Source organism: Nomascus leucogenys, chromosome 15 (assembly GCF_006542625.1).
Source record: "Nomascus leucogenys isolate Asia chromosome 15, Asia_NLE_v1, whole genome shotgun sequence".
Classification (NCBI taxonomy): domain Eukaryota; kingdom Metazoa; phylum Chordata; class Mammalia; order Primates; family Hylobatidae; genus Nomascus; species Nomascus leucogenys.
In genome coordinates this window covers 77,060,859-77,076,049 of record NC_044395.1, presented here as the reverse complement: position 1 = coordinate 77,076,049, position 15,191 = coordinate 77,060,859, and the positions used below count along the sequence as shown (strand labels likewise).

The 15,191-nt window shown below is 34.2% G+C and overlaps 1 protein-coding gene across 1 annotated transcript in view; it reads left to right on the top strand.

The window, feature by feature from the left end:
• SOX6 (SRY-box transcription factor 6) overlaps positions 1-15,191 on the top strand; it is a 494,065-nt gene that overhangs the window by 322,304 nt on the left and 156,570 nt on the right. The window lies entirely within an intron of this gene.

Below are 15,191 nucleotides of genomic sequence, written 5' to 3'. Positions count from 1 at the left end.
CAACTTCCCATCCATTAAGGTTTTATTATAAGACTGAAATAATTCAGTCACATCTTCAGGCTCCACTTCTAATTCTAGTTCTCTTACTGTTTCCACCTTATCTGCAACTATTTTCTCTGCTGAAGTCTTGAACCCCTCAAAATCATCCCATGAGGGTTGGAATCAACTTCCAAATTCCTGTTCATGTTGATATTTTGATCTCCCATGAATCACAGATGTTCTTAATGTCATCTAGAATGGTAAATCCAGAAGGTTTTCAATTTATTTTGCCTAGATTTGTCTGAGGAATCATTAGGTATGAAAGCTATAGCCTTATGAAATATATTTCTGAAGTAATGTTACGAAAGTTGAAATTATTCCTTGATCCATGGACTGCAGAATGAGTGTTGGACTAGCAGGCGTGAAAACAACATTAATCTCCACGTGTATCTCCATCAGAGTTCTTGGGTGATCTGCATTATTAATGAGCAGTAATATTTTGAAAGGAATCTTTTTTTTCTGAGCAGTAGGTCTCAACAGTAGGCTTAAATATTCAGTAAACCACGCTGTAAACAGATATGTTTTCATCCAGGCTTTGTTCTTCCACTTATAGAGCACAGGCAAGGTAAATTTAACATAATTCTTATGGACCCTAGGATTTTCAGAATGGTAAATGAGCATTGGCTTCAACTTAAAGTCACCAGCTGCATTAGCCCCTCCCAAGACAGTCAGCCTGTCCTTTGAAGTGTTGAAGCCAGGCATTGACTTCTTCTCTCTAGCTGTAAAAGTTCTAGATGTGTGACTCTTCCTTTCACTTGAACACTTAGAGGCCATTGTAGAGTTATTAATTGGCCTAATTTCAGTATTGTCTCAGGGAACAGGGAAGCCCAAGGAAAGGGAGAGAGACAGGGGGAACAGCTGGTCAGTGGTGCAGCCTGAACACATGCAATATTTAGTCTCTTACACTGGTGTGGTTTATGGTGTCCCAAAACAATTACAGTAGTAACAACAAAGATCACTGATCACAGATCACTACAACAGATATAATAATAAGGAAGAATTGGAAATATTGCGAGAATTACCAAAAGGTAACACAAAGAAACAAAGTGAGCACATACTGTTGGAAAAATGACGTTGGTAGACTTGCTTGACCAGGGTTGCCACAAACCTTCAATTTGTAAAAACACATTACCCGTGAAGTGCAATAAAGCAAAGAACAATAACATGAGGTATACCTGTACATACTAATTCAAACTATACACATCTTCAAAAAGTTTTCAAGGCTTTCCTCACTTCCCTCTCATTTCCCCTTTCCTCACTACTCTTACTCCTACAGTGTGGACCAGAGCCCCAGTCTTGAAAATCTCAGCATCATTAGGCAATATGGAACAATGGTTAAAAGTAGGATTCTGGAGGCAGACTGCCTGGATTCAAATCCTGGACCCTCCCCTTAATAGCTGCCTGATCTTGAGGCAAGCTACTAAGCTTTTCTGTGCCTCATCTGTAAAATGGGGGAAAATAACAGTATTTACCTCATGAAGATGTTTTGAGAATTAAATGTGTTAATGCATATAAAGCACTTAAAAAAGTGCCTGGCACATTGCCAATACTATATCGGTGTAGCCTTTATTACTATAATCATTATTATCATCACCAATGTAATTACCATAGTGGCTTAAAACTGTATAATAGTTGGGCGTGGTGGCTCACGCCTGTAATTCCAGCACTTTGGGAGTCTGAGACAGGCAGATCACGAGGTCAGGAGTTCGGGACCAGCCTGACCAACATGGTGAAACCCTGTCTCTACTAAATGCAAAAATTAGCTGGGCATGGTGGAGCGTGCCTGTCATCCCAGCTACTCATGAGGCTGAGGCAGGAGAATCGCTTGAGCCCGGGAGGCAGAGGTTGCAATGAGCCAAGATTGCACCATTGCACTCCAGCCTGGGTGACAGAGCGAGACTCCGTCTCAAAACAAAAACAAACAAGCAAACAAACAAACAAAAAACCTGTATAATAATATAACAATGTTGTCATAAGTCTCAAATTAGATTAGTATCTGTCCTTAGGTCTTTGGTCTGTCCCTTTTATTTTTGTGCCTGATAAGATAATTCAGAAAGTTTACTGTTACCCTCCCTTAGATATTTTAGTGAAAATGTTGGTGTTTTTGTCTTGAGAGATTCTTCTCTAATCACTGTTCTTATGGAAAACCTTTATAGGATAGCATAGACCCAGCTTTGTTCCTCAGAGTTTTTTCTCCTACCTACACTCACAAACATGGTTTGGTGATTCTCAAGTCACATACACCTACTATCCCAAAATGTATTCCTTGAAAAGCAACTGTAGCAGTGGGGTAGGGCCACCCTTTCCTTCAGGGCATAATGAATCTCTAGAGAAGGAGAACATGAAGAATACATATCCACAGACACCATGATTCTGAAACACTCTTCAAAAGGGGGTGTGCCCCATTTGTTTAGGAGAGCACTGAACTATTTTGAAACAATTACATTTAAATTCACTGGGTAATGTCTACTATGTACTAAGCACTTTACATCATTTTCTCTTCACAGTACCCTCTTTTAATAAGAAAACCAAAATTAGGCCATTTTTTTAATGTTACTGGGGTCTGAGTTAGATCTTTTAACATCAATTCTCTTATTCCAGGGCCTATTTTACCATATCACAACTGTCTCTGAATGAATAATATACTTTTTACTGTTCATTGAAATAAAACTATAAAAGAAGGATTGAAATCTGCCTACTCTTGCTTTGTTCCTCTATATGCTAGTGTTATGCCATTCTGAGAGATCAGCTTGTGAGATGAAGGAATAGGCTGCTCAGGTTTGCAGTACTTGGTGGATTTTGTGTGTCCTTGTGGTATAAAATTGCTTTTCATTCAAAGCTAAGAGCAGGTAGGACAAGGCTGTCATTGTGACAAGTTAGTGTAAATGAAACAAAAAAAACAGGTAACCTGATAGCTCAAGAGGGATATAGAATGAGCCCAGACTTCCCAATGGAACCTCTTTTCTGTTTAATGCTAAAGTAGAATTTCCCTTTTTCTAAAGATGATGTTAATACGTACCCACCTTTACCCACAAAAGAAAAAGAAAAACCTTTATCATGCCAATGTCTTCCTAGATACAAAGATAAGCTTTCTCTTTCTTTCTTTCTTTCTTTCTTTCTTTCTTTCTTTCTTTCTTTCTTTCTTTCTTTCTTTCTTTTTTTTTTTGAGAAGCAGCTGTAAAATTTTGGAAATTATAGGCTGTAGATATAGGCTTGAATTCTGGCTCTGCCACTTGCTTGGTATAGTCTTAGGTAAATTACATAATTTTCCTTAATCACAGTCATCCCATATGTAAAATGGGAAAATAATGAAGTAATGCCTGCTTTATAGGACAATTTAGAATTTTTCAACTTTAAAAAATTTTTTTTCCTGCTTTATGGAAATATAAATGACACACGATAATTCATCTATTTTAAGTGTTTGATGAATTCTGGAAGTTGTATAGAGCCATATGTAACTTTTAGTCCTGAAGAGTTTCCTTGTGTCCTCTGCAGTTAGCATCCGCCATTGAAACCCCGGGCCTATTCATTGGTATCACTATATTTTTGCCTTTTCTAAGACTTCATATAAACTGAATCATACAATAAATAGTCTTTTCTGTTAGATGTATTTCATTTATTCTTATATTTCTTAGATTTTTCATGTTATTGGGTATGTCAATATTTTGTTACTTTACATTGCTCAGTAGTATTCCATAGAATAGACTTACTGTAATTTGTTTAGTCTTCCTCCAGTTAATGGTCATTGAGTTGATTTCAGCTACTGGCTTTTAGGAGTACTATTGCAAGTCTTTGCAGACATATGTTTTCATTTGTCTTGTGTAGCTAAGAGTGGATTAATTGTAGGGCTTTATGGAAATTGTGTTTCTTTAAGAAATTTCTGTAAAAGAAAGTGGCTATATCATTTTTAATTCCAACCAGCAATATATGAAAGTTCTAGTTGTTCTGCATCCTCACCAACACTTCGCATTAATGAACCTTTAAATTTTTACCATTCTAGTGGATTTTAGGAGTATCTTGTTGTGGTTTTGATTTTCATTTCTTGGGTGATGGGTGATGTTGAGCATCCTGTCATATACTTATTGGCCACTCATATATTTTCTTTTGTGAATTGTCTATTCAACTCTTTGATTCCAGTTTTATAAATTTATTTGACTTATTATTGAGTTGTAACAGTTTTTCTTAATTATTCTGAATACAAGTCCTTTATTTTTTTTCTTTTTGGCAGATATTTTCTCTTACTTTGTGGCTTAGCTTTTTAACCATGTCTTCTAAAGAGCAAAGTTTACAATTTTAATGACACCCATCTGTCTTTTTTTTTTCCTGTTCTGGTTTACGCTTTTGTTCTGTTTTTAAATGTTTGCCTAATACAATGTTACAAAGATTTTCTCTTATGTTTTCTTCTAGGTGTTTTTCAGTTTTAGGTCTTATGGTTAGGTTTTAGTTCATTTTGAGTTAAATTTTGTGTATGAGATAAGAGTCCAGACATCTTTTTCCTTTTCAGATACCTATTTATAGCAAAGCCTATTTTAAAGATTATCATATTCTCACTGAATTATCTTGACATCATTATGAAAATCAATTGACCAAATAGGTGTGGATCTATCCCTGGACTCTGTATTCTGGTCCACTGATTTATATGTCCATCCTTATACCAATACCATCCTAATACCTAAATGGCATTATAGTAAGTTTTGACATCTTGCTATACTTAACTAATTTTATTTTTTTAATTGTTTTGACTATTTTTTTCCATATCAAATTTAGAATCAGCTTCATATTATATTCAAAATGTCCTGCTGGAATTTTGATTTGAGTTGTGTTGAATCTATAAATCAATTTGAGGAGAATTGCTGTCTTTTTTTTGTTGTTGTACTTTAAGTTTTAGGGTACATGTGCACAATGTGCTGTCTTAACACTATTGAGTCTTTCATTCCATGAATGTTGTGTGTCCCCATTTATTTTAGTGTTTCAAAATTTTCCTTCGTAATTTTCAAAAAATTGTATATATTTATGGTGTATGATATGCTATTTTCATATGCATGAACATAGTGAAATTACTAACACTGTTAAGCAAATTAACCTACCCATCGCCTTTTATAGTTACCTTTTTTGAGTGGTAAGAACACTTACACTGTACTCTGTTAGCAAATTTTCAGTGTACGATACAATATTAACTATAGTCCTCATGTTGTACATTATCCTTATAATGTTTCATAGCTTTTAGTGTAGAGGTCTTATAAACTTTGGTTAAAATTTTCTATTTTATTTTTATGCTAATGTAAATGGAGTTATAATATTTTTTCTAATTGTTTATTACTAGTATATAGAAAGCCAATTTATTTTTGTTATTGACCTTTTATGTTGTGACTGCTTAATTTACTATTGGTTCTGGCCACTGTAAAAAAATTCTTAAGATTTTCTGTGATCATGATTATATTTTTTGCAGATAAAATAAATGTCACTTCTTTCCACACTCTGTGCATTTTATTTATTTCCTTTTGCTTATTGGACTGGCTAGGAAATCCAGTACAATATTGAATAGAAGTGGTGAGAGTAGACATTATTGCCTATTTTGTCTGATCTTAGGTAGAAAGCAAGGATCCTTTCACTATTATTGATTATGATGTTAGCTGTAGGTGTTTCAAATATACTTTTAATCAGATTGAGGAAGCTTCCTTCTATTTAAGTTTGCTGAAAGTTATTTTTTTAAATCATGAATAAGTGTTAAATTTTTTCAAGTGTTACTTCTGCACCTATTGACATGACCTTATGTTTTTGCTCCTTTATTCTCTTATTATGATGAATTATATTGATTGATTTTCAAAGTTGGAACCAACCTTGCATTCCCACAATAAACCTCACTTGGTCATGTCTTACCCTTTTTACATACTGTTACATTCTATTTAGTCTGCTCACTTGTATGCTTTTTAAAACTAGTACCTTAACCCTTGGGAAAATAATTCAATTTATATTTTGTTAAAAGCTATCTTTGTAAAGCTCTGTATATTATGGGGAATATGAGTGGAGAAGTTATTATTTTCATATTAAAAAAGAATAATAGAAGATTTTAATGTATGTCAGAGGCATATAAAGTTGTGATGGGAAGTGGGGAGAAAAGAGGAAGAGAGGCAATTATCAGAAAATAAAATTTTGTATCAATTTTGCCAGAAGTGAGATTTGCTTTCATCCTCTTTACATGATGTAGGTTTATGTTTAAGAAAACTTACTTAGGCTAAAGTTGAGGACAGAAAGAGGGTACGTTTTTATTTAAGTTTTACCTTAAAAAAGAGATAAAGATGGCCAGGTGGGGTGACTCATGCCTGTAATCCCAGCACTTTGGGAGGCCAAGGTGGGCAGATCACCTGAGGTCGGGAGTTTGAGACCAGCCTGACCAACATGGAGAAACCCCATATCTACTAAAAAAAAAAAAAAAAAAAATTGCCAGACATGGCAGTGCATGCCTATAATCCCAGCTACTCAGGAGGCTGAGACAGGAGAATCACTTGAATCTGGGAGGCAGAGGTTGTGGTGAGCCAAGATCGCGCTATTGCACTCCTGCCTGGGCAACAAGAGCGAAACTCTGTCTCAAAAAAATAAATAAATAAAATAAAAAAGGTAAAGAAAACAGGGAAATAAAAATGAAAATTCCTGAACTTGGAATTCGCATATCTAGTCACCAGGTTATGTCACCATCGGCAAGTCACACTATCCCTATGTGCCTCAAGTATTTCCTCTGTCAAATGTAGTAGTTAGGCTTAAGCCGTATTCTGGGCAGGGAAGGAGAAAGTATATATATATATATACTTCAGAAAAAGCTCACTAGAGCTTCTTTCCAGGTTACAGCCACCAGATTACATAGTCTCCAAATCATTTCTATCCCTGAAAATCTGATTTTGTGAGATAAGTAAACTGGAGACTAAAGACCAACTTTAGTTTGGTTGTTCTCAAGTTTTGTGACCTTGGCAAGTCACTTCTCTTTCGGCCTTACTTTTATTATAAGCCATTTATGTTTAAAATTAAGGTATTGGAAAATTGGCTTTCTAAAACTATTGCAGTTCTAAAAGTCTGTGATTCTAAAACCAGCTAAATACATGAATATTATACATATGTGTATATGTCAAACATGGCAAAGAACTTACTGTAGTGAGACAAATAATCATTACATTTTATGTGAATGTATTCAGCATCCTTAAGCATTATGAAAAATATAAACCAAAGTCCACATTGTTAAACCTAGTTCTAATTTTTAATGGGAAATGTATATTTTCTCTTGAACATATGTTGAAATGCTAGCTTTGTATAGTATTTGCTCTCAACTTGTAATACAAAAATCTAAGACTTCTATATGCTTTTCTAGGATGTAGTTTTCCTTTGTTATTTGCAGTCTGTTGTTAGAAAGCTTCAAGGGATATAGGACATTAAAGCACCACATCTTTAGCTGGGACATAATATATAATTTGAGTTCCCAATATTTTCTAACAGTAAGGTTTGTTTATTAAAGAAACCACATGCTGTGACTGAATCAGTCTAATAGAAGCCAAGTTTGAACTTGAACATTCAAATGTATGTCCATATATTTTGAGCATATATCATACATAATGATGTGGGGTCTAGACATCTTTCTGGGTTTGTTTATGTCTGTTATGGATTCCCCTCATTATCCATGCTGTTTGAGGGAGACCCCATGGATTCAGCTTGTTTATTACACACTTTCTATATTTTAAGACTAACTCAGAGTTCCAAGTGGCATATATGTTCCAACTTGGAATATTATTTTCTCACTTTCCAGCTTTATGATGATGATTAAGGAAAAATAAAATAAGATTTTAGGGAATAATGACATGTTCGAGAGTGGCTAACAATAATCCTTTGACCATGTTTCAAATACAGTTTTATAATCTTTATGTTTATTATACCATTCTTCCTAACATTTTTTGACAAGTTTGAGTTATAGCATCTGTTTTCTTATTTTTAAATCATATTGTGTACCATCTGTTGTTTTGTTATATTTGAGCGTAATTTTTAGAATTTAATAGATGTAGGTAAAGACTTTAACCTTCAGTATTACTAATTTTACAGTTATATATACACAGTATATTCAGAATGCTAGAGGTGAGTAAGTATACATGAAAAATAGATTTTGAGTGCAAAAACAACAAAAATCAATTTCTAGTTAATATTATTAACTTGGGGCAAGTAATTCATGATCACTTGACTAACAGCCTTCATTGTTAAAAATCTCTCCCATTAATATTTATTTTATAAAATTAGGTATTTCTGTGTATAACTTCTTAATTTTAAAGAAACTACTATTCATATTCTTTGAGTTACAAAGCTATTTTTTCATCAAGTGAAATAAAGAAATCAAATAACATGATAAGAATTTGTAATAAATATTGAAATAGTTTGGATTGTCATCAGAATTTATCATTATGGGTATTTTTTGAGGGGGTGATATAATACTTGCTATAAATATTCATCATGTTCTTAAATCTAGAGATATTCCGTGATTAGGTGATTTTATGCCTGTTTATGCTGGCAGGAACAAAAGAAACTTTAAAAACAGAAAGCATAAACATAATTGAACCACTCACTTAAAAGAGAAATTGGAATAGATGTTTTCCAGGGGAGAACATGCTTTCTGTATAAAAAGGGCTAGTGTAACAAGAAGTCATCTATTCTTGATTTCTTTAGACAGCTAGAGCTTTGTGCCTTGTCTAGTTTCTGTGTTTTAAGAGCTTGTTCTGTGTAGCAGAAATAATACAATAAATGGGTTTAACCACATTTGTCTCAGCTAGACAGTCTGCTTTGTCAGAGATTGCTGGTACAACATAAACAAATTATGTGTTTGTAGTGCTTTTCAATGAAAGCCTATCTAACAGAGCTGAGATTGTGTTTCAGCAGCTGTAGATTTAATCTCCTACCTGTCAGTTAAAACAGGCATTTCCTGAGCCAGATAAGGACTGGTTGTAGAGCAGGGAAGTAGTCACAGCTGGACAAAGACCTATTGTTACTGGCTGATAATTTCTATGTAGATTCAACTCCTTATTCTACCATGGAAACTACAGTCATAGTGCAGTATTAAAGGAGCTAACCCAGCCTTTTAAAATGTTGAATCAAAGAGAATCAAAACTGGAATTTGTGTCATTCATTTGGGGGAACTGTCATGTGGGACTAAAAAGAGTCTATAGCTTTGATCATCACAATTTTAGATCATTGTGGATGTTATACTAGGGCCATGGAAAATGCCTGTTCACAGATCTGTAACTACATTCTTGGGAGTTCAAGTTGTAATGTAAGCTACCCAAAGCCAAAAATTTAAATCTGTGGATTGATGCTTGGCCATGTGACTCACATATCATGGGTATTGTGACTACAAGTGCTGAATATTCTAGAAAGGAACAGACCTAATGTTAAATATATGTTCTGTAATAACCATGTGAATGCTTCTACACTTCTTTCCTTGTATCCTAATTTCCAATAGGAAAAATACAGTTGTTACTGTAACTATTGGAGAATTGGAGAGTAGAGAATAATGGTAATTAGTTAAATAACTTCACTCAAATAAACTTCCCTTCCTTCCTTCCTTCCTTCCTTCCTTCCTTCCTTCCTTCCTTCCTTCCTTCCTTCCTTCCTTCCTTCCTTCCTTCCCCCCTTCCTATGATTTCTTTAAGAACTTATGAAAGTTTCAATGTATACATTTCCCATTTTGAATTCTGAGTATTTCTGTCTCTTGATCTGAGTGAACCACCATCCTTCCACTTCTCTTTGGGCTTGAGTTTATATTCTTTTTCAGCTGTGATTGCATTGAGTTATTGATTGTATTGGGTTGCTGCTTATTAGTCCTAAACAATGTTATTGGCTTGTTGTTCTTTGTAACAGCAGGAGTATCATGAGAAGTGAATTACCACAGTATTGGACTATACCTTGGAAATCCCCATTTTATTTCACAAATATGACATTAGTCTCAACTCCCCCTAACTGAAAAAGACAAGTTTTATGTAACCAGTGTTTGAGCCAGTATGTATATATCGATTTTTGTACTTTTATGATCTTTATGAACAGTTTATTTTTTTCCATAGAAAATTTGTTAGGTAACTTGAATTATTTTAAATATTCCTATACTTCCTACACAGAGACTAAATTAAGAATTTACATTATTAGTTTTTGTCAGTAAGCTGCTCTGATGCCTAAAATTTCATTGAAAGACATAACATTTGGGGAAAAGAATTACAGTAACGTATCAGTATCCAAATAGATTATAATATCCTAGACTCTTCTCCCCTATAGGAATTAATGAGTACAAGTGTTTGAAAATGATGTGCTTCCATCTTACATGGAATCACTAGAAAGATCATATTTTAGTCAGTCAATCAATGAATGAATCAATCAGATACTCTTCGACATATTTGGAGGCACCATCCTAGTAGCATACTAAGCTTCTACTTGCAAGATGTTTTCCTTCTACTTGAGCAGAGAGGATATGTAAGATGGAAATACGCCACCATTACCCCCATTTTGGGCCTCCTGAGGTGTTTTCTAAACTGGTCCCATTATCCCCATTTTGGGCCTACTGAGGTATTTTCTAAACTTGTCTCTCTGCATTCATTCTTGCCCTATTATAGTCAGTTTTCCCCATGGCAACCAGAGTGATCTTTCTAAACTTAAATAGGTCTCTTGGTAATACTCCCTCTTAAAACCCTCCAGTGACTTTCCATCACACTAAGAATACAATTCCGATTTTCTTACTGTGCTCTACAAGGCCCTAAATAACCTGATCTCCACCTGTCTTTTTAGCCTTTCCCCTAACACTCTCTATGCTCATTCTGCTCTGGCCTTTGCACTCACATGCCCTCTGCCTGAGTGGCTTTTCTCTCTGCTAGCTCTGTGCAACATTTCCTCAGGTCATTTAACCCTGTGTGATGTTATCTCTTCAGAGACGCTTTCCTTGGCCATCCCTATCCAAGATAGTCCTCTGTACCTTCTACCTACTACCTCCAACTTTCTGCCTTTCATTCTTCATACTCTATCTAGTTTCCTTTATAACACCTATTATCAATTTACATTTATTATATCTGTATGTATTTGTTCATGTGTATATGTGTATACACACATGTATATATACACATACAAATGTACATATATATGTATTTTTGTATGTTGTCTGTCTTCTCTTAGAAATGATGGTAGGGAATATTGTCTTCTACTGTATTCCCAATGCCTACAATAGTGTCAGGTCCTAAAAGAAACATTTGTTTAATAAATGAATTAATGTATCCACATGGGAAAACCGTTAAATAATTCAACTCAATATGTGCAGTGCAAATATTGACAGAGGGAAATTTATGTTTGGGGAATTTTCATGGAAGAGTTTAATTTGGGCTGAACCTTGAAAGACTGGTCAGGTTTGGGAAGGCAAAGAAGAGAGGAAAGATCATTCCATATGGTGAAAATGTGGTAAGAACAAAGACTTAGAAACTGTTGAAAGCAAATGGAGAAACATCATGGTAAAGGGTAGTAGGCAAAGAGGAGTCAGGGATATGTTAAGAACATCTTGTGGAGGGGCAGCCTAGGCTAGGGAGTTTGGATCTTACCTTCTTTAATAGTGACATCTCTTTTTTGTATCTAAGTTATTTATTATGAAAATGGCACTAAATGAAAGTACAAAATTAAAGAAAATTGCTTTTTAAAAATTAGCATGTTAGCTTATCCTTATAATCATCTTCACCATCACCTTGTTCATTAAATGGAGATAGCAGGTGTAGGAGTGTGTGTGTGTGTGTGTGTGTGTGTAATGTACATGCTGGGAGTGGAGGGCAGGGGTTGCAGGTTGTGCTCCAAAATTACATTACTGTGCATGTCATTAGCTTTGTACTCTACAATGACTAGACTGTGATAAAGATTGAAAACCTGAAGACTATTTGACTTGGGATTATAGTTACTGTTTATGCCTTTCCTTGGTATCTAGTTTTTATAAATATTGCCTTACTTTATCTCCCTGCCCCCCAATCACATATACAGGTACCATCTCTCACTGATACTTCCAAGGAGGGACAATTTGCCATGGCTGAGCCCCAGCTGTCAATAGCTTAGACATCTTATTTACTTCCTGGTTAGAGTTGCCACACTATGTTTCTCAGGCCTAATTGCTTGTGATGAAACTGCTTCTGCTCTCCATGATAGCTGATGCTTAAATGCTTTTCTGACATTCATTCAGTATTGCATAATGAGCTCACAGTGATATAACAAATTTTTTAAAATATTATTAATTTGGTAAACTGTATTCTTGGCTCTTTGGGTGAGAATTATCATTTCTGTCAGTACGGATTATAATTGATGACGATGAAATATTAAAGAAGCTTAGAGGCATCTCTAAATGATACTATAGATGAATTTCAACAGATGTACTAGGAGTACTCAGCCATTAAAAAATCTTGAAATTAATAAAGTCAATTTTTATATTTTCTTACCAACTGGTGAACTTCAAAGTTAGACCACAGCAGGGCCAAAAGAAAAGATCACTATAAGGAAATATGTTTGGACTAGATTTGTACTATTGCCTCCATTTAAGAACTGTAAATGGTGTATGGACTTTGACTTGATTCAGCAGATTAAAAAACCATCAGAATTGTTATGGCTTAGTTTTTAAATAACATAGAACACAAGTTCTTGAATGCATTTATATAGCAAATATTTGTTGAGCCCCTACTCTGTGCAAAGTCTTTTACAGAGCCCTTGAGAGATAGAAAATCCTTGCCTTTAAGTTACTTGTGCATAATTTTAACAAGATCCATAGTTTAAGATGTAAACCTGCGTTTCTGGATGAGGAATTTAATAATTGAACTCTGGTCATTGCTAACAGAATAAGGTTGCATAAAATACTTCAGAGGTAAAAGTCAGATTGCCTTCATTGTGAGTCAAAAGTTTATGAAAGGTTTATATCTGAATTTGGTTGTTACAAAGAAAGGAATGCCATATTATTCACAAATATTACCATATTTAAATGGCATTTATACAAAATTTGAAAAAAAATAATTTTCATCTTGGCAAAACACTTTGATCATTGTGTATTTAATGGGGTTTTCATTTAGGAATGACAATCATTAGTTTCTAATATGTTTCATACTTCTCTGGAAATAAGACAGGGTGGAATAGGAAACATTCATCTTCACTAGTCTTTGGAAATATCTAAAGTAATTGACTAGCTCAGTCTTCTGTGATGGCCTGGTGACCACTAACTGTGACTATTTGCATAATAGTCAACTCTTCACTTCTGTAGTGATAACTGTTTGTATCTTATTAAAATTAAGACTGTTTTAGTTCTCTTGACTTTTCCAGAAGTTGCAAAAATTGAGATTTGCTGTTCTGCTTTAACCAAACAAATGCACACATGGGGATAACAATATGCTGAGTTTATGCAGATTTTACGGCACGAATCTGAATAAAATACCCACTAATAGATCCTTAAGGAGTAATAAACACACATGAATTTTCCTTAGTTGCACTTTAAAGTGATTTTAACATACTACTAGACCTTAACAATAATATTTAATTGACAAGATTATGCATTTGTATGGATTGAAAAGGTGGTAGATATCAAATTCCAAATGAATCATAAATTTTACTTTTGCCTAGCATGTTTTATTAATTTCTTTATGGCCAGGATATTCTATTTCCCTCCTGGTGAGAGTTTCTTAAAACATAGTAAGATAATTTAAACACATTTAATTAACATTTATCATTCATTTTATAAAGAAATCTGACTTATGTTTGCAAAAATACTCTCAATTTTTTTCTGGGGTGTAGACCATAGATAGAGTATAGAAAGATACTTAATGGAATTTTTGCTATACTTTAGTTTTCTTTTTAAGCAAAACTTTCTCTGTTGACCTTATTCCGAAGTAAGCTGAAAACTGGACAATTTGTACTAATATGTAAGTGAGAACAAACCTAATACCACTACCTGAAAAAACAAGGCTATAGATGTCTTTAAGGCACCTTTATATTTCTACTGCCCAGCACAGAACCAGGTATATAGTGATAGGTTCTCACTAAATGACTGTTGAAGAGTTGAATTAAGACAAGCACCGCTGCCTTCTCTTTTGGAGTAGCATGTTTCTCAGGAGTCTAATAGGCCTAAACTAACTTTTTATTTGTGTAAGTATTGAGCTCTTCATTTTATGGAATAAGGGGACAAATAAGTAAGAGATACTAGGAATTAAGATTACGTTAGTGCTAAATCCATGTTCTTTTCTCTGAAAATTCAATATTAAATAGAGAATGTACAAATGAATAAGAAATAATTACTTTTGACTACATATGATCCTAGTAGATTAATGAGATATTTGTCCATTTTAAAAAATGCAAATAAAGTGAGTATATACAGTATGCTGAGAGTATGCTCAGTATATAGAGTATGCTGAGAATATAAAAAGAGATGTTAACACAAAGGACAGGATTGGCCCTTTCAGGGCTATTAACATTTCTCTCAGAATATGTACCTGAAGAAGATTTTTAAAACATGTACCGTTGACCTGATAGAGTCATTGTGTTCTTACTTACAAAGATTATTTCTTTCCTCTGTAACTACGGAAGAGAGTTGGAAAGTGCTAGACTGTGAAGTAGATTTTAAATAGCTATCTTAAAGCACCAACCCAGCAAATGAAACTGCTTTGTTTGCATGTTTTACTCTTGGTAGTTGGGCAAGGACATAGTAAAACTAGTGACAAGATAAATCTTTTTCATTTCTTCTGTGAATAATTTAGACATTTTGTTTAGCATATTAAATAATCTAAATTAGAAAAGAGAACTCACCAGAATCTCTGGGACACATTCAAAGCAGTATGTAGAGGGAAATTTATAGCACTAAATGCCCACAAGAGAAAGCAGGAAAGATCCAAAATTGACACCCTAACATCACAATTAAAAGAACTAGAAAAGCAAGAGCAAACACATTCAAAAGCTAGCAGAAGGCTAGAAATAACTAAAATGAGAGCAGAACTGAAGGAAATAGAGACACAAAAAACTCTTCAAAAAATTAATGAATCCAGGAGCTGGTTTTTTGAAAAGATCAACAAAATTGATAGACCGCTAGCAAGACTAATAAAGAAGAAAAGAGAGAAGAATCAAATAGATGCAATAAAAAATGA